This window comes from Rousettus aegyptiacus, unplaced genomic scaffold (genome assembly GCF_014176215.1).
Source record: "Rousettus aegyptiacus isolate mRouAeg1 unplaced genomic scaffold, mRouAeg1.p scaffold_m13_p_5, whole genome shotgun sequence".
NCBI classification, from domain to species: domain Eukaryota; kingdom Metazoa; phylum Chordata; class Mammalia; order Chiroptera; family Pteropodidae; genus Rousettus; species Rousettus aegyptiacus.
In genome coordinates this window covers 57,853,555-57,872,886 of record NW_023416308.1, presented here as the reverse complement: position 1 = coordinate 57,872,886, position 19,332 = coordinate 57,853,555, and positions in this window count along the sequence as shown.

Here is a 19,332-nt window from a genome sequence, read left to right as displayed (position 1 = left end):
AGGGGAACAGAAATGGAGCTGAGATACCATGAAGTTAGTCTTACCTGCATTATTCAACATGTATTTTTGAACTTCTTAGCTATGCCTGGACCTTTAATCCCTTCCTCACCATGACAACCAAATCATCTACATTCTTTACCTCCAAAGAAGCCATCCCATTTTGACAACCAGCATTCTTTATTTACTTGTTAAATTCAACCAATTCCAATTCATCTAACGAGAATCCTTAATTTGCATAAAGAGGGCCAGATTGGGAATGACACATGTAACCAGAGCCTTTATAAAACTTGCCTTTGTTCTCTTCAGAGCCTACTACTGCTTCTTGGCTGCAATCTCTGACATTCAAATAAATGCTTTTTATTTCTTTTAGTTTAAACCTCTTTCTTGGTTTATGGATAAAAATGATGTGTTGTTCATGATATTAAAAATACATGAGATAACTTAATTGCTAAAAGCATTGATTCTGTGTTAACTTTTAAGTATTACTTAACCATAAATAAATCCAAAGGGTTAATTTTACCCTCTGAGATTTCAACACTCTAATCTCTGGAGAAACACACACACACACACACACACACACACACACTCACACACACTCTAATAGAGGCAATTCGGATGCTTTATATGCCACCAATAGAGTTCTGAAATTATTATAACTTGGCTTTATTTCAATGATCACCAAAATAGAAAATTACTAGAAATTTTAGAGCTCATTTAGAATTCAGTTACAAGAACAGATTCTCTAATTATTTTTCTTTCTTTCATTAATAAATTCTCTATACAGGAAAAATAATCAGAAAATGAATAATTTTAATCTAATTTTCTACTTTAAACTTAATAAATTTATCTAATATTGAGAATCCCACATGAATTGCCAATGAAAATAATCTGTATTCTTGCTTCATTTCTCTTTGGAGTGAATACTGATGGCACAGCAAAAATGAAACTGTGATTGTAAAATAAACAAATACAGGTCATTCCTTTCCTGCTAATATACCAACACAATTGATGTGCATCACATAATAAATATTTTTTATGCACATTATAGAAAATGCTTAGCATATAGTTCATTTGCCATTATAAACATACCAGAAAGCCTTAGATGACAGGTAATTCACAAATACAATATCCTATACTAATTGAACCAGGATAGAATAGAAGAACAGTAATCAGAGGTGATTTCACAATCTGCTGACTTTCTGAATTGAAAATAGTATCTTCTTCCAGGGGGGATATATGTGGCAGTCTTAAACCAACTAGACCTATACTACTCCACCTCTCATGAGAAAGAGGGCTCTAATGCTACAGCTATTACCATTATCAAGTAAAAATACCTAGGAAAAAAAGGAATAATTTGAAATGAAAGAGTATACAACAGCAGGACAAATAGAACTTTGTGCCCTGTTTTAATGATTACTTCTGCTTTTCTGTTTAAATGTGTTTATATATTTATTTTGATAGTTTCTCTCACCATCTCCCCAGTTTTTCCCCCTGAATGACTGTTTCTTGATACATCTTTTGTATAAATCCAAAATGTATTTCATAGATATTAGTGGAATAAAAATGTTGACACTGAATTCCTTGTTTTATGTTTGGCACTTTGTGAGTGCTAAAAGAAACTCAAAAATGAGCATCTATGATGGTGACTTTAATAAAGACTTTATGTATTTTGCAAAATTAAAGGCAATTTTTTTTATAAAGAGGCAGCAAACACTGATGAATGGAATTGCTAATTATATTCCCTTATTTTTCATCAAGATGGCTTTCTGGTGAAAATGGCAAGTGATTCTTTTCTTTGTTCATGCTTTTGAAAAATATTGAAGATGTGTACTAATTTTCTGTATGATATATGTTAAAGAAGTGAAATATGGAAGTTTTGCCTCCTTTAATAAAATAATAGAATGAATTGCATTTTTAAAATAATTTAGACTGTAAGCCACTTGCTACTTTTTCCCATGACATACAATGCAAACCATAATTTTTAATAACGAACCTAAATTCAATAAAAGTGAAATGTTGCGCTTGCTATTTCTAGCATATCATTATAATACAAAATTTCTCATTTTAAAGAGATAATCTATGTGAATTAGAAACTTCCAGAAGATTATGACATGTTAACTTATTTTCTGAGCATCTGTCTATACCTAGATTTATTGACTTCTCAATCACAGATAGATGCAATAGGATCAATCAAATAGACTGAATCTTCCTGTGACATATATTGGAAACAAAAGGGCTATCTTGCCATAATGTAAAATCTCTACATAATAAAGCATTCAAATATTTCTTTTTAAAATATAATGTATAATTACATTTAGTATAGGTAATGAGGTACAAATAAGAATTATCTAATCGTTAAGTGATTTATACTCTGTGAAGTTGATTATTTCAGAAGGCACTATTTGATATGATTGTGGCATATATTAATGAACAAGACATATTATAACATAGTTTTACTAAATAGGTAAACTAAAGTCAAAGCATTGGAGAAATTTTGGATGTCAGAGAGAGAAGTAACAGAATTAAGCAGTGGGTTCCACTGTTAGGTATAGTCATAGTTCATCTTCTAGAACAGCAAAAATTAGATATATGCTACTAAATATAAAGCCTGCATGTGGGTGATAAAGAAATGATGCCCTTTTCTGCCATCGTGGTACTTACAGTCTAGGGGAAAACAAATATTAGGTAATTATTGCATAAGTAAATGAATAAATAAATGTGTGTACAAATTTCGCTAATAAAAGAAATATGCATACTAATATGAAATAGTATAACCAAAAGGTTTAATTTAGATTAGTCAAAGATTTTCTATAGAAGTGACATTTAAGCTGACATCCAAAGGATAAGCAGGCTTTATTTACATGAAAAACAAGAAAAAGAAAAAAGAAAAGAAAATTTTCTAAGATAGGACAAATTTGATGCTTCTTGGGGGTTAAAAGGGGGTCTTGCAGCTGAAGCTGGAAGAAAAAGCTAGAGAGTGGTGCAGAGTGAGGATGGGAAGATGAGTAACAATCATATCTATGCTGAAAGTACTGAGATTGCTTTTTATGGAAATTTCCCATTGCCTTCAAGTTTATGTAATTCTGTTATTTTGATTTCTTTTTCTGTAACACAAAGCCACGTTGAGATCAAATACCTAGATTTGGATTAAAATATCTGATCTTTTAAGTAGTTTATAAAATAATAGACTTATGTTATTCATATGACCTATTGATAATAAACAAGAGAAACACACAAGCACCATTTGCGATACCCAGATGTATTGCTGACTATAATAAGACTTTAAAATATTTAAGGAAAAGATTGGAGAAGATTTCCTAGGACAAAATTCTTCAAATTAGAAATCAAAATTTTAGAGATATAGAAAGTTCTCTCTGAACAAATAGCACTCTTAGTTAAGTCACGGGAGAGAGCTACAAATAAAAATGTATTAGAATAAATGCTTTATGGCATGTACAGAGTTTAAAATGTACTACCTTAAATTTGGTATATACCTAACCTAGTTCTAATGCCACAGGAACTTCATGAATGAGTAAAGTTTTCAAAGATTCTATATTATAGTACTTCTCAGACTTCATTTGATTATCCCTAAAGCCAAAAGATTTGCCACATCTAAAATGGTGATACCAGTGATAGCAATTAAATAACACTTTTGAGAGGGTAGTATGTAGGCATATTGTGGAGAACTCTTTCAACTTAACAGATTGATGGTAAGGCAGACACATAGAAGAATAGCATAACTGAAATATAACCAAAAGTATGGTGAAGATCTTGGATTTTGATCTCATTTCAGTTAATAACCAGTTTTGTACCCTGGGCACATTACGTAACTTCTCTTGGTCTTAGTTACAATATCAGAAAGTTGAAGTGTTTGCCTAAATCCAGTGACTCTTCTTATTATCTACTTACGCAGAATTATTAAGAGGGTTGGTTGTAAATATAAGAATCATATTATAATACTAAATATTGACAATTTAATCACCGATAATACTAAATTAATTTCTAAATTCAAACTTATTTAATAGAATGAATACAATGCTAATTGAATGTATTCTATAGTTGAGTTGCTATCACTTCAAATAAAACTAAACAGCCACACAGATTAAATTTTACCCATTAGGCACAAATATGATCATGAAATTGAGTATACTTTTGAGAGAATAATGTTTTTTTAAAAAAATTTACAGTATAGAACATAACATACATTTTATTCAGTGATTGTTTCTAATTAGGAAATAATGTTGCTTGTGCTTACTCTAAAATTCTGTAAGATTTATAAGGCTTATAAATCTCATAAATCTTTCATTTTCAGAAAATGTGCTTTTAAGTAGATATAGACATATTTGGTAATATAATTAAGCTTATTGAACCTGTTACATGTTGAATATAAATTGCCAAACTTCATAAAATAAATAGAAACTCTATAAAATCATCTGTATGTGTAACATCAAAAATAACCATTTAGGTGAAAAGGAATAATCGGTTTTATTTAAGAAAACTGGTCATTGAAAATGATTGATTTAATAACATTCATTTTGTGTGCTTATTGGTCAACGAATCATAGTCTGAATTTAATTATGATGTCTGTGTCAAATGTGGAATCTGATAATGCATGTAAAAATTTCAACATGGGAAGACTTGGCAGCAACAGAGATCTAGGATAAATTTGCAATGTATGATTTAAACAATGATAGTATTTATTATATTAAACGAAATAATAAAAGCAATACTTTGCTTTTAAAAATTCTGAGTGTAAAAGATCATTTGTTCGTATTGTTTTATTTTTTAAACTCAACTTTTTCTAAGAGTTTAGAATGTCAATAATTAAGAAAAAAGTAATTTGGAACAAAAATATAAGTCATCATATGTTTTACCGTACTTGTACAATCAACATACTTTATCAGTTATGAAAACATATATAATTGATATAATTTGCTAATTTCTGGTGCATAATAATCATAATATACATGGATGTTAAAATATCTATATTGGTAAACATTTTCTTTTTAACTCTAAATATGGGTAAATTTGTTTTCTTCTTAATGTCTTCTCTGTTTACATGCTCTGACATACTGCCAGGAGTTAAATAGGTTTATTTACCTCAGGATCAAAAGTCTCAGCAGACTTTATTAAGCTTAACCTTAGATTATGAACATTTAAGAAAATATTATAAATCATCATGAAAGGATCTTTGTGCTAGAGATGGTCCTTGCAAAGTTTCCCTGGGCCAGGTCAAGGTTAATATGTTAGGTATTGCCATCCCTATAAAATTTTTTTCAAGATTACTTTGGCTTTTCTCCATTTACAAATTTATTTAACTATCAGTTTGTCAATCTCTTGAAAAAATTATGGGCATTGTGTTGACTGTTGATGAATTTGGAAAGTTATTGCCGTACAAACAATATTAAGTTTTTCAATTCATAAACATAGAATACCTTATCATTTATTTAGATTTTTAACTTCTATCAATAATGTTTTCTTTCTGGGTACAAATCATGAAGTTCTCTACTTAAAATTATTATAAAATAATTTATTTCTATTTCATAAATGTCATTGTTTTAATTTCATTTTTGTGCTGTTCATTGCTTATATATAGAAATATAATTCATTATTATATATTAATTTTGAATTCTGCAATATTGCTGAACTCATTCATTAGTTCTAATAATTTGTGTGTGTTCTTTATTATTTTCTATATACAAGATCATACATCTTTAAATAGAGATAGATATATTTGATCATTATCAATTTGTATACTTCATTTTTCTTGCTAAATTATCCTGTCTATATCTTCCATTACAATGCTGAATAGAAGTGATGAGAGCAGGTGACATTGTCTTTTTCCTAATTTTAGGGAGAAAGCTTGTAGTCTTTCACTATTACATATGACATAATAGTAGAGTTTTGTAGATGCAGTTTATCAGCTTGATGAAGTTCATATCTATTTCTACTTTAAGTTCTTTAAAGTCATAAAAGTGTTGAATTTTATCAAATGGGTTTTCTGTACCAGCTCAGAAGATCATGTGATTTTGTATTTTTTTGTTTATTTTCCAGCTTTATTAAAGTATGACTGACAAATAAGAATTGTATATCTTTAAGGTATATAATGTGATGATTTGATATATGTATACATTGTGAAATGATTACTATAATTGAGTTAATTAAAATATCCATCACCTTGCATAATTATCTTTTTGTATCTGTGAGTTTGGTGAGAAGATTGAATGAAGATCTACTCTCAAATTTCCAATATATATTACTAACTAGAGTCATCATGCTGTATAGCAAGTCTCCAGAACTTATTCATCTTATAACTGAAAGTTTGTCTCCTTAGATTAACATCTCCCCATTTTCCTTCCCCTCCCCTAGCCCCTGGTAACTACTTTTTCTAAACTCTTTTTTCTATGAGTTCAATTTGTTTCGATTCTACGTATAAGTGACATCATGCAATATTTCCCTTTCTGTGTCTGGCTTATTGCACTTAGTATAATGTCCTCGAGGTCCATTCATCTTGCTACAAATTACAGAATTGCCTTCTTTTTTAAAGACTTAATAATGCTCCATTACATGTAGGTGTGATGTGTATGTACATATATACACATATATACATATACATACATATATACATATATATGATGTGTCTATGTACATGCATGTATATACATACACACACATATGCATGCACATCGCACATACACACCATCTTTTCTTTATCCATTTATCTGTTGACAGACACTTAGGTTGTTTTCATATTATGCCTATTGTGAATAATGCTGCAATAATCATGAGAAGGCAGTAGTGATTATTTTTTTTTTTAAATATATCCTTAAAAATGGGATTGCTGGATCATGTGGTTGCTCCATTTTTAATTTTTGTAGGAAACTCAATACTATTCTCCATAGTGGCTGTATTGATTGCATTATCATTAATACTGTAAAGGTTCTCTTTTTTTTCTTGCCAATGCTTTTTATCTTTTGACTTTTTGATAATAGCCATCCTAAGCAGATGTGAAGTGGTATTACATTTTGGTTTTGATTTGCATTTCCCTCATGATTAGTGATGTTGAGCACCTTTTCATATACCTTTTGGAACTTCATAAATCTTCTTTAGAAAAATGTTTATTCAAATCCTTTGTCCATTTTTAATATATATTTAATATATTTATATATTATTATTGAGTTATATAAAGTTTCTCATATAGTTTGCTAATATAATTTGAAATGCCTTTAGCTTTGTTCCTCTTCCTCCAGATTGCTTTAGCTAGTTAGGAACTTGTGTGGTTCCATATGAATTTTACTTTTTTTAATATCTGTTAAAAATACCATTGGAATTTTTATAGGGATTGCATTAAATCTAAAACCATTTTGGAAGTATGAAAATTTTGACAATTCTAATTCTTCTAATTTGTGAACACAATATATCTTCCCATTTATTTGTGTCATTTAAAATTTTTTTTTATGGTTTGTAGTTTTCGGTACATAAGTATTTTATTTCTTATTTCTTGATTAATATATTTTATTCCTTTTGATAATACTGCAAGTGGAATTTTCTTAATTTACTTTCAGATGGTTCACTGTTACTGTATAGAAACACAACCATTTTTCATGTTTTTTTTTATACTGCAATTTTATGGAATTTGTTGATTAGTTCTAAAAGCTTTTTGGTGAAGTCTTTAGGGTTTTCTATATACACTATCATGCCATCTGCAAACAAGGTCAATTTTACTCTTTTTTTTCCAATCTGGATATCTTTTATTGCTTTTCTTGCTTAATTGCTCTAGCTAGAACTTCCAGTATTATGTTCAATAGAAGTGGTGAGGGGGGACACTCTTGTTATATTCCTGATCTTAGAGAAGATTCTTTTAGATTTCACTGTTGAGTATGATGTTAGCTGTGGGCTTATCATACATGGTATTTACTATATTGAGGTACATTCCTTTTATACCTAATTTGCTTTAAGTTTATCAAGAAAGGATGTTTGTTAAATGCTTTTTCTGCATTTATTGAGATGAACATATGATTTCTATCCTTCATGTATCATATTGATTTTTATATGTCAAAACACATTTTGCATTCCTAGGATAAATTTCACTTGGTCATAATGTATAATCTATTTCTGTGTTGCTGCCCATTTGCATTTCTATTAAAAATGGATATTGTCTTTAGTTTTCTTATGATTTTGTTTTCTAGTTATAGTAGCAGAGTAATAAAGGCATCATTGCATGTCTCAGAAAGTACTCTCTCTACTCATTTCGGAAGAATTTGTGAAGGACTGGTATTAATCTCTTCCATCTTTTACTTCTATCTTATGTGTGTTTCTAAATCTAAAATATGTCTCTTTTATAGTGAATATAGTGATATACTTTGACTATATCTGCCTTTTGATAGGATTGTTCAGTCAATTTGTGTTTGAAATAATTACTTAATAGTTAGAATTTGAATATGCCATTTTTCTATTTGTTTTATATATGTCTTATTTCTTTTATATTATTTTTATCTCCATTGCAGCTTCTTTTTGCTTTTAATAGATATTTTCTATTGTACTATTTAAGTTCCCTTTTTCCTTCTATTATATTTTTTAGTTATTTTATCACTGGTAGCCTGAGGGATTACAATTAACAACATCAAACATTCTACTTAATTTCAATACAAAAATAATTACCAAAAATCTGCTTCAATTTGTCTCTGTTCCCGTACCCTCCTTTGTGCTATTATCATAGGATTTTAAAACTATTTTTTTCATCTCCTTCATTTAAGATTTCCCTTTTTGTTTTTATTTGATCATACAACCCTAAACTCTATTCACTGACGCCTCAGACAAAAATGAGGCTTTCTATCTGAGCTCTAACTGAAATGCCACCATAAGAACTGAGGAATATACTAAGGGGCATTTACATAAATGTGGATCTCAGGCATTGCTGGTTTCTTCTTTCAAGGGTTAAATATGTCCTCTAGTTTCTTTAGGTATTTTTTGTTTGTTTTATTTTGTCTAGAGTTTATAATTGTTTTTTGCAGGAGTACTATTACCGTATTTCCATATATATGTATTTATACCAAAACTCTGCAGATAGGCTTTTTAATGAGTTAATATTCATCCATTGAAATGACTCCATGCTTATCAAGCAGCAATAAGAATATTAAGACTTTAGCCTACTTAGATAATACACCTAATATCAGTCCAATCTATCATAAAAGTAAGTAGCACTATATATAGTTTTATATTAAATTCTCTGGAAAATTGTCTTATGGTTCAACATTTTCTAGCCAAACCGACTCAGACACCAACTGAAGTCTGCTATTTTGATTACCATTATTTACATTTTGATGAATTTTTCAAAGTAATGTCACCTTATGAGTAAATTCTGAGCAACTTATGGTGTCCTCCATTGGTGATATCCTATAATTGACATATACTGTGTTTGTTTTCAATTTAAAATCCCTAGAAGTTAATTTTCGGTACCTTCACCCAAGCTCTCAAGCTTATGCTTGTTATTATGAATCCTGACTTACTTAAACCACTCCTGTGACAAAATCACCAAAGAACAGCTGATAGTCATAGAAATAACTATTATTTTCCCTCTGTTTTTGCTAGAGACCCTTCTGATATTATTGGAAATAATATTCCACTCTCATACAATCTTAATTTCCAGCCTCATTTTTTATCCCATTCAGAAACCTGTGGCATCAGGCTTGGTAAGAGTCAAGTTCCCATGAAGGCTACTCTTCTAAATTTAGTTTAGATCAGTGAGCTAAGCAATGGATAGAGATCAGGGCACACAGAGTTCAAGTCTCAATTTTATCTCCTTCTTAATATATGACCTCATGGTGTCTCATTTATTTTATTGGTGGGGGAGAGGGGAGGGAGAGGGGATGAGAAGGAGAGCGAGGGGTAGAGAGAGAGAAGGAAGAAGAGATGGGCATGAGATTGAATCTGATGGTAATGCATTTCCTGCTAATTTTAATATTCTTTTATTACCCATCTCATTGTCTCCACTTTTGTTTCCAGCCCCAATACTGTTCTTGTTAACAGTGCTCCTCTCTCTTTTCCTGACTTCCTATCAAGATGATATGATTAGTGTTGCACTCAGCGCTTTTGATCAATCCAATAAAACAATTTGCAGGTGAGCCTGAGCTTGATGTTTCCTTGAATGGAATGCATAATGTTTTTTGGTTATATTAGAACAGATATTTACCCCACCAGATATTTAAGGTCTTGACTTTTTCTGCAAATTATAATGACAAATCTCTACAAATTTTTGAGATAGTATTATGAGAGGGTGGGATACAATTTTTTTTTTTTTCTATTCTTAGGGCAGTCAACAGAAAGTAGAAAATTATTATATACATAATTTTAGTTTATGAGCTTAGAATATACTATACATCATTTTTTTTTAGTTATTTAGAACAAATTACATCTCTAAGCCCCCACTCATCCACAATTTCATCACAGTATCTCAAGTTTTTATGGTCCAAAAATCTAGAGGAGAAGCTAGACCCTAGCCTATATCCTTAATATTTGTCATCTACTGATAACTGTCTTCTCTTCTTTGGGCATGTCCAAACCTGCCCTCCCAGATATCTCTTCTTCTGATACTAACTTAGCACTCCACAAAAATTACCCCACCCAGGTATCTTATCATAAAACATCCTAACCAACATCTCTTCTCTACTGCCAAGGAAATCCAAACTCACCTTCAACTATAGTCATTTTTTACTTTACCCTCTGTATCTACTTGCATTTTTTCCTCATTGCAATACTCAGTGTGAACATTGAAAGTAATTCTCCTCAAGAGACTGTTGTGAAAAGTAATGCTGGCTATAATTCTTGTGATAGAACACTTTTTCCTGAGTTATTCACCGTGCTACACATGAAAAAGACTATATGCTTGTTTTTAAAACTGGGGTAGGGCAGGAATAGAAAGTTGGTGTTATCTTACAGTGGAGTAAGAAAATAAGAAACAAGAGTAGTTGTAGTTCATATCTATAGAGTGTGGAATGCCCTTCCTCCCTCTTAAATTTGACAGACATTCTTCATGATCTAATTTGACTCTTAGAAAAAAATCTCGACTATCTAGGTAGTTTGCCTCAGTGCCCTATTCTATGTTCATTTACCTGCCATTCACTTGCTATGTTGTTTTATTTTCCAAATAGGTAAAACCTTTATCTGCTTGGAGAGTAATGTATCAGTTATTGACTCTAGCCTACATCATGGTCCAGTGGGGCTGTACATTATTATTTGTTGAATGACTTCTACACTAAATTAATTAATTATTAAAAGAATGTTATATAGAAAAGAAGTGGCAGAAGAGCTGTACAAAATATATCCTGTTTCTATTCCCAGTTATTTTCATGCCCTCATCTTTATCTCTTACTTAGCAGTCCATTATTTCAGAATTTCCTTCCTTATGCCATAGGAGGCAGAGGTAGAGAGAAGAGAGACTCCTCATTTCTTGAACAGTAGGATAAGTGAGCTTAGGTATATTTCAAAAGAGAAAATGGAATATATTCCTCATTGTAAAGATGATGAGTTTCAGCAGGGGCTTTAGCACACTACATTATTCCAGGGGATACCTGTGAGATGCCTTGAGATTAACCAGGATTCTCTGTAGTAAATTTCATTTCTCCTTTTAATAAATGTGAAATTCCCCTTTAGAATAGAACACAATTAAATTTTGGTAGCTACTTTTGCTTTGCATCAGTGCAACTTTGGCTCTGGAACCTTTCAGACTAGAAACAGAAATGATAGTTACCATTTTCTATGGTTATCCTCCAATGGTGTGCCTGTCAATAATGCTGTGGGTCATAGTGATATATAATGTGCAAAAAGATAGGTAGAATCCTGTCAAATGAATCAGATAGCTCAGAGCTGAAAATTTAATATAATATCAAAGAAGAGAGCTATCAAGTGAGATGTGCTTTGTAACAGCAAAGTTCAATATAATAGTTAATCATATAAAGAAAAAGGAAGAGATATTTTTATAGCTGTTTGGTAAGTGAATAAGGGGAGAAGCGATCAGATTTTGTTTTAAAATATAAACCAACATTTGTGCTTTTACCTTTCGATCTACATTTCAAACTGGTTTAAATAAGATTTTTTAAGCATGGGATGAAAAGTCACTAACCTCCTGTTCATTATTTCTAAATAGATTAATCTTTTCAGTTATGTCTAGATGAAATTTTCTTTATAGGACTATAGCGAAATTGGTCCAAATTATATGCAGGACATAAAAAGAATGGCTGCTGTTTCACTTGCAGTAATCCTTTGCACATAGTTCAATTTGTCACATTTAAGTTGATCACAAGGAGATAAATAAGAATTCAAGACAATTACTTAGAATAGATAGTTTTCAATTTCAATTGCTTCATGATGAAAAAGCTCATATGTAACGTCTGCTGGGAAAAACCAACTTAAGGACAGGATTAACTAGCCTGTCTTCCTTATGATTTCTCTCCTTAAGTCAAAATTTGTCCCTTTTACTGTGAACGTGGCATGCAGTTGTTATATTTCACCTCGTGTCAAGTTCTTCTGTCCTTGCGAATTGTGAATCATTTTGTTAGTGAACTTTGAAAGAAAAGAATCATTTTTTTCTTCAGTTGGTTGGTCAGATATTGAGGCTGATATTTGATGATAACAAATACAATTATATAGTCACTTGAAACATTGTTAAACCTCACTATTTAGAATTATATTTTAAAGGCCCACTTTCCTTTTGTTCTGCTTCCATTTTTGAACAACTATCTATTTGTAAGACCCAATGCATATTTATGCACGTGCATATATGCATGTGCGTACGTGTGTGTATAAATTAGGGCATAAGGTAGAACTATGTTATTCACTTGGATTCCGTTCTTGGTGTTATCCTGACTGGGAAAAGTCGGTATAAGTAAACCTTAACACTATAAAGCATGGGTATTCATCAATAATATATTCTCTACTTCCTAGACTTTAAGCTTTTCAAGGACTGGGCTGTTTCCCACCCACTGCATAATAAAAAGTATGAGCTCAAAGCCTGTTTGTTGAATTAAAGATGTGTATTCTAGAAACAGAATATCACAATTTTTAGAAGTTTCTAAGTATATTTTGTTATCCTCTTTCGTCCCAACAAATGTTTTGAAGGGTTAAATAACTAATTGTTTTCTGAAAACTGACAGCTTAAAAATGAGAAACTGGATTGTTTATTTGGGCTAGTACTTAACTACTGGAAACTACTCTCAGGCAGTTTCTGAGAGGTTTGCTTCAAAGATTTAGTCAAAGCCTTGGTAGAAGGCAGCTGGCCTTTGAAAGCGAACTGTCTGAAGCAGGTTGAAAACTCGCAGGCACCTGTAGGCACAGACAATCCTTTTGCAATGTGAGCTAAGGGGACAGGCATTCTAGTATTTTTTTAGTACCAAGATTTACAAAGAAGGAAGCTCCTTTTAAGCAGCAGCACACAGGGTGGGTAACCCCTTTTGGGGACCATGCCACTGACATAAAAGAATTTAGGAAGAGAAAATACTTCTAGAGGGAGGGAGAGATTGTGATAGCCTAACAGCTTTCGATTCTACACTGTGTGTTTCAATGTGATAGGCTGTCATTGAAAAAAGTTACTGTATTACTTAAAAATGCTGTATATTACTCAGAGTTCAAATATCTGTGGTTTTCAGCCTAACATAACTCAGAGCTGGGTGCTTGGGGAAATGTTTTGAGCAAACTCATAAGAATAAGAAAAACCGGATTTTGACAGATTTACTGACAGAATATAAAAAGGACCCTGAAGGAGGCAACAATTCTGACAGGTTTTGATATAGGGGTATAGGGTGTCAGAATTTTGAAAGGTCCATGAAAAGCCAAATTTTTACCTCCTCATCTTTACCATGGCTTCTGATCTAGTGTTAAATAACAGTGCTGGGTATAATCCATAAGACTGCTGTATTTTAGTCAAATAGATTATGCTATGTAAAATACAAAGTTTCCAATCTGAAAGTTTACAAAAATCACTGAAGTGAAAAGTTTTAACCACACATCATAATGTAAAAGTTTTCATGAATATTTGATTATTTCTTTAAGAAAATAATGTTGATTCCTGAAAACCTATTAAAGAAATAGAATTTCAATACACATATTTCCCACCTTCCAGTCAGCTAAAGAAGTAAATATTTATTCGCACATGTAATATTTCAGACATTGTCTGAAATATATTTTATATTTCAAGCATTATGTTTGAAAGAATTTTGTACTGCATTTTTACTGAGTAAAATGGGTAGTAAGAGTCCTATTTAATGATACTCTTCACAACTTTTATCTTTAATATACAATTCTAATCATCATATAGACAACTATATTTGAATTGACTTATTTCAAGACTCTTTTATATACATGGTTCCCCATAACTTCCCCTAACAACAGTAATGTATATGTATGGTAAAATTTGAGATGGTTGTTGGTGTCAATTATTATAGTTTGTTGCTATTGAAATCAAATATGTATTGTCTTACATACTAGTGCTTTTAATTCCACAAAATAGTCATTAGTATAATTTATAGTATAATTAAATGATAATAATGCTGTCATATAATATTCCAAAAACTATGTATATAATCACATTCTTCCAGAAGAATATGGTGCCAAATCATTCACATTTGTGCCAGAATTGGGTGTAGTCGTGTGTATCTGTATAGCAAAATACTACTGTATAGGGCAATTAGGCTTTTTATTTGGAAAAATGCATGAAAAAAAAAGTCTCTTTGTTTAGACTGAATTTTTCAATCTTCATTATGTTAATCATTTATCAATTTTATTATTAGCAATATTTAAACTATTTAATATTATTTGGCAGAGATAATGCTAGGTGTCCATCATACCACATCTTCCTCTTGGACATAGAGTCTACATTTCCAATCATATCTGGATCTTAGGAAGTAATATTGTATTGGAACAATACAGAAGCAATGCAAGTGAGGCAGGCCACTTCTAAGCCTGGCTATCTAGACACCTAATAACCCTCTAGCTCTTTCTCATCTGTGGCTACCTCGAAGCCCTGTGTTCCCAATGAGAAGGTAAGAGAAGGAAAAAAACTGCCTCACCAACAAGGAGGTAAAATGTGAATGAGAAATAAAAAACTTTTAAATAAACTATGATTTGGGAGTTTATAAGTCATCTGAGTTCTGGATAATACACATGATTTGGAATAACATCCATGATCTAACTGAAGCTTATTCCAGACTCATACGTTTACTTCCCCTTCATCTACAATATCAGACTTTGATGATCAGAAAATAGTGAGTATCTACTATGAGGTAAGCTTACCTCACACTTCAGCTCTCATGATAGTCTCTGATTACAAATATAATGGCATAGTTTTTTAAATGCCCATTTTTGTTCTCATACTTTTTTTTTTTACTCTGGTCTCTACTAGAACATGCATGCTCTTTCTCACCTGATTTCATACCTCCTGTTCTTTTGTCTCTATCACTTTTACTATTCTATATTGGTGGTGGGTGAGCTGATATGAAATAAAAACAAAATCTAATCGAACAAGACAAAATAAAGAAAGCCCTTTTCCTGGAAGTTTACTGTAACATTAGTGACTATGTTTAATGCTCTAATTTTTGGGCACCATGAATCAGTTTGAAAAGCTCTTTCATAATACTCAGGCAAAATAGTCATAATACTCATTACATTTTACCTAATTATCCTGAATTCTATGAAGCTGGTGACTATGTTAATCTTGTGTACTCTTATGGTATTTGCCTGGCAAAGTATAGATTCTCAATAAAAATAAATTAATTCATGAATAGATTTTCATTTGCAAAGATATGGAACCCCAACAGCAGTTGCTGAGTAGTTGGCTTGCTATATAATGATTCAGTTTATGTGCCACTTTACAAAGCAAAATACCGATGGATTGGCATCTATATTTTTCCTTTTTTATAAACTGGCAGAGTTATGCTTCTATATTTTCCTTTAACAACTCTAATTTTGTTTACAATGACATATAAAATGTTCACTCGACATAACAATTTTTCAAGGAGCACAGAAAAATGAAAAAAAGAGAAAACACACATGCATCCCTTGATGGTTTAAAGTAGCATTCTGTAGAACACTAGGGGCTAGGGGACTGGTTCAGAAGAATCAGGACATTCAAACTCTTATCTATAGTTTTCATACCAGGGTAGGTGCCCTTGCAAGGTAATTCTGTCTATGACAAATCAGTCAGAAAGTAGGAAAGGCCATTTAAATACAAAAAAGGTTAACCAGGTAGAGTAAGGATAAACATAAAAGCCAAATTACACTTTTCAAAACAGTCACAAGAAGTCATTTCTGAGATTCCTCCTGGACGCTGAGACCACAGTCTCACTTTCACGTTAACACTTTGCACCTTTGTCTCTCCTTCACTGAGGATTTATTGCTCTGCTTGACTAAGAATGATGCCATAAAAACCTTGGATTGCTATTTGCATGTTCCTTGAATTTGCAATTAATTTTAATAGTTTTAACCTACAACCAACTATACTAAGAATGACTCATATGCAACGGAAACATCCGCAGTTATAAGTTATAAGGTTTTCTTAAAAACAAAGTAGTTTTTGTCAGATTTATTGCAAATGAGTTATCGATAGCTTATAAAATTTGTGATATAAACCACAGGCACTTAGATGATATCTCCCTAGAAATACATTTTTATACCACTGAAAACACATTTTGGAAACTTTGCTATCACAGTAGAGCATGAACATTTAGACTCTTCAAAGGAAAGATGCATAGGTTGAAGAATCTCTAGTTTGACTTTAACAAAAAGCGATGGTGTTATAATATTTTAAATAACTTGGAATCAAGAAAAAGTATCTTGAGATAGAATTTAGTAACTCATACAAAATAATCAAGACATAGTAACAAAAAATAGGATAACAGAATCTGAAAGAAGATGTCATCAAATACTTCATACATCCTGTACTGTAATGTTATAAATGTACTAGGTAATAACAGATATAAAAACACTTTACTAGTTACTCTGTGGAGAAAAAGAGTTTAGCGGAAGTATAGAATAAAAAAATTAACTGATAAAAATCATAAAAGATAAATTTCCATGGAAAAAGTAAGCATTGTAGTCTTGATCACCAGAAAATAAAAAGAACTTAATCAATATTCTATCATCATATAAAGTCCAGACTGCCTGCATGTCTCAGCTCTGCCCAGGAAAGCAGCTGATCAGGAACATGAGAGGGTGGTTATCCAAAAATATATCTGTTGAAATACTGAATCATAAAGTGATGCCAAGATGCCAAGTCTAAGGCATAAGGAAGACATTGCTGAAATCTGAGACTTTGAAATAACCAATTAGAAGAGACAAAAAACAAGTGACTGTTAGAACTCAGAAGAAAATAGAGTTAAATAAGGGAAAAGTTGGAAAGTTGAGGTCGTTCGGCTGTTGCTCCTAAGGGATCAAAAATGTAAACTGCTGTATTCAAAATTAAGGAAATTAACAGGCAAATATAGAGAATCACAACTTACCAGAGCAGAAAACCTTGAGCCAAAGTTTCCCTGTGAATGAGTGCTGTGGTAGAAAAACCTAAACTGTTATTCTTGATTTCCTGGGCGTTCAATGTGGACAACTGAGTTAAAATGCAAGCAAAACAAGTCATAGATGCGGGTCCACACTTTTGTGAATTTTACTACCAGGGCCTTGACCAGGTTCTCACAGTAAATTTCCCCTTGAGCTTCTGGCAGTGGGAGGGGAAAAGGAACAATTTTAAATATGCCAGAGCATTCTGTTTTTAACAATGCTTGCCCTCAGGAGAAGCTATTTAACCAGAGCCTTACCTGAAGTTTTTTAGAACCTAACTGACTTAACTCAGGGGAAAGGAATTACCAATTCCAGCCCAATCTAGCCATTTGGCCCACCTAGGTAGAATGATGGGGGAGGAAAAGGGCTGAGAAGCACGTGCAAAGTTAACAGTCCTGAGGTATAAACTCACTAAAAGATAGAGACCTAATCACACATGCTTCCCTTCCCTTGCACCTCATCATCATACTGCGGAAGGCCCATTTTATTTTAGCAGTTCTTTTTACATGGTATATATCTGGCTGTCATGAAAAAATACTATAAGAATTCTCCTGGTCAAGAGAGAAGAGTAGGTAAATGCCGTGGTCACCTCCTCCCACAACTACATAAATTTACAACAACAGAACAATTGTAATTGAGAATTGCCTGAACTCTAGATGAACAGAAGTCCTCTAAGGACATACAGAAACAGTCACCTCAAGACTGATAGAAGAAGCGGAGGCGAAAATGAGGTAGTCCCATACCCATGTATGGCAGTTAAAAATCCAGAGGGATTAATCAGCTGTGGAGGTATCTGCTAATGAGCGAGAGGTCCCAAGCCCCACACCAGATTCCCCAGACCAGGCTTCCAGTGCTGGAAAGAGAAGTCCCCACAACTCCTGGCTGTGAAAGCCAGCACAGATTGTGGCTAAGTGAGACAAAAGACTGCAGGAGTGCCAGGCGTTCCTCTTAAAGGGCCTGTGCATGAACTTACTCATTGACAGAGTCACTTGTTCAAAGCTCCAGCATTGGGGCAACTGCTTAAAAGGTGCCAGGGAGATATAGGGAGGTACTGAATTGTCTGACTTCAGGGCATGGGCTGGAGGGGCGACTTTCTCTCAGACAGAAGTGCCGAGAAGTCATCATTCCTTCTTAGAGCCTTCCTCCAACCCAGAGTGCAGATGCAGGCAGACACCATATCTAAGTCTCCATCAACCTGACTAACACCATTTGCTCTTCCCTAGTGATTCCCTGATACCTTGCCTCACATAAGTTATGGCTAACTCAAATTTCTTCCAGTGGCTTTTCCACACAAACAGCCCGTCTTGGCTCATGCGGAATTTACTAAATGTTCACAAACCCCAAACAAGAAGCATCTGGTCTCGGCATGCCCAATATCTCTTGCTATTCAGCCCCAAGACCGAAACTAATGGCATCCAACTTCGGTTCACAGTTTAACCTCTCCCAGGCACCTCCAAGCCCCACACATGTGACAACCAACTGTAGATCATTTTGCAGTTAATACTATGTGATTCCAGATAGGATCTAGGCAGTGGCTAACCTTAACATGCACCAGAGCCCCTCCCATGAGGCCCCAAACTGACACACCCAATGGCTAGCTTCAGACTACGCCAGAACACCACTTAGCCACCTCGACAAATGACACACCTAAAGGGCAGACTGGGCAGGTACCAGAGCTCCACTAAAATGAATCCTGCTCTGTAGATCGGCCCCTGCACAACAGCTCCTCATCAGTCAGCGCTCAGAATCGATCAGCCTGAGGGTTAATGCCTCCCATTGATATGCAAACAG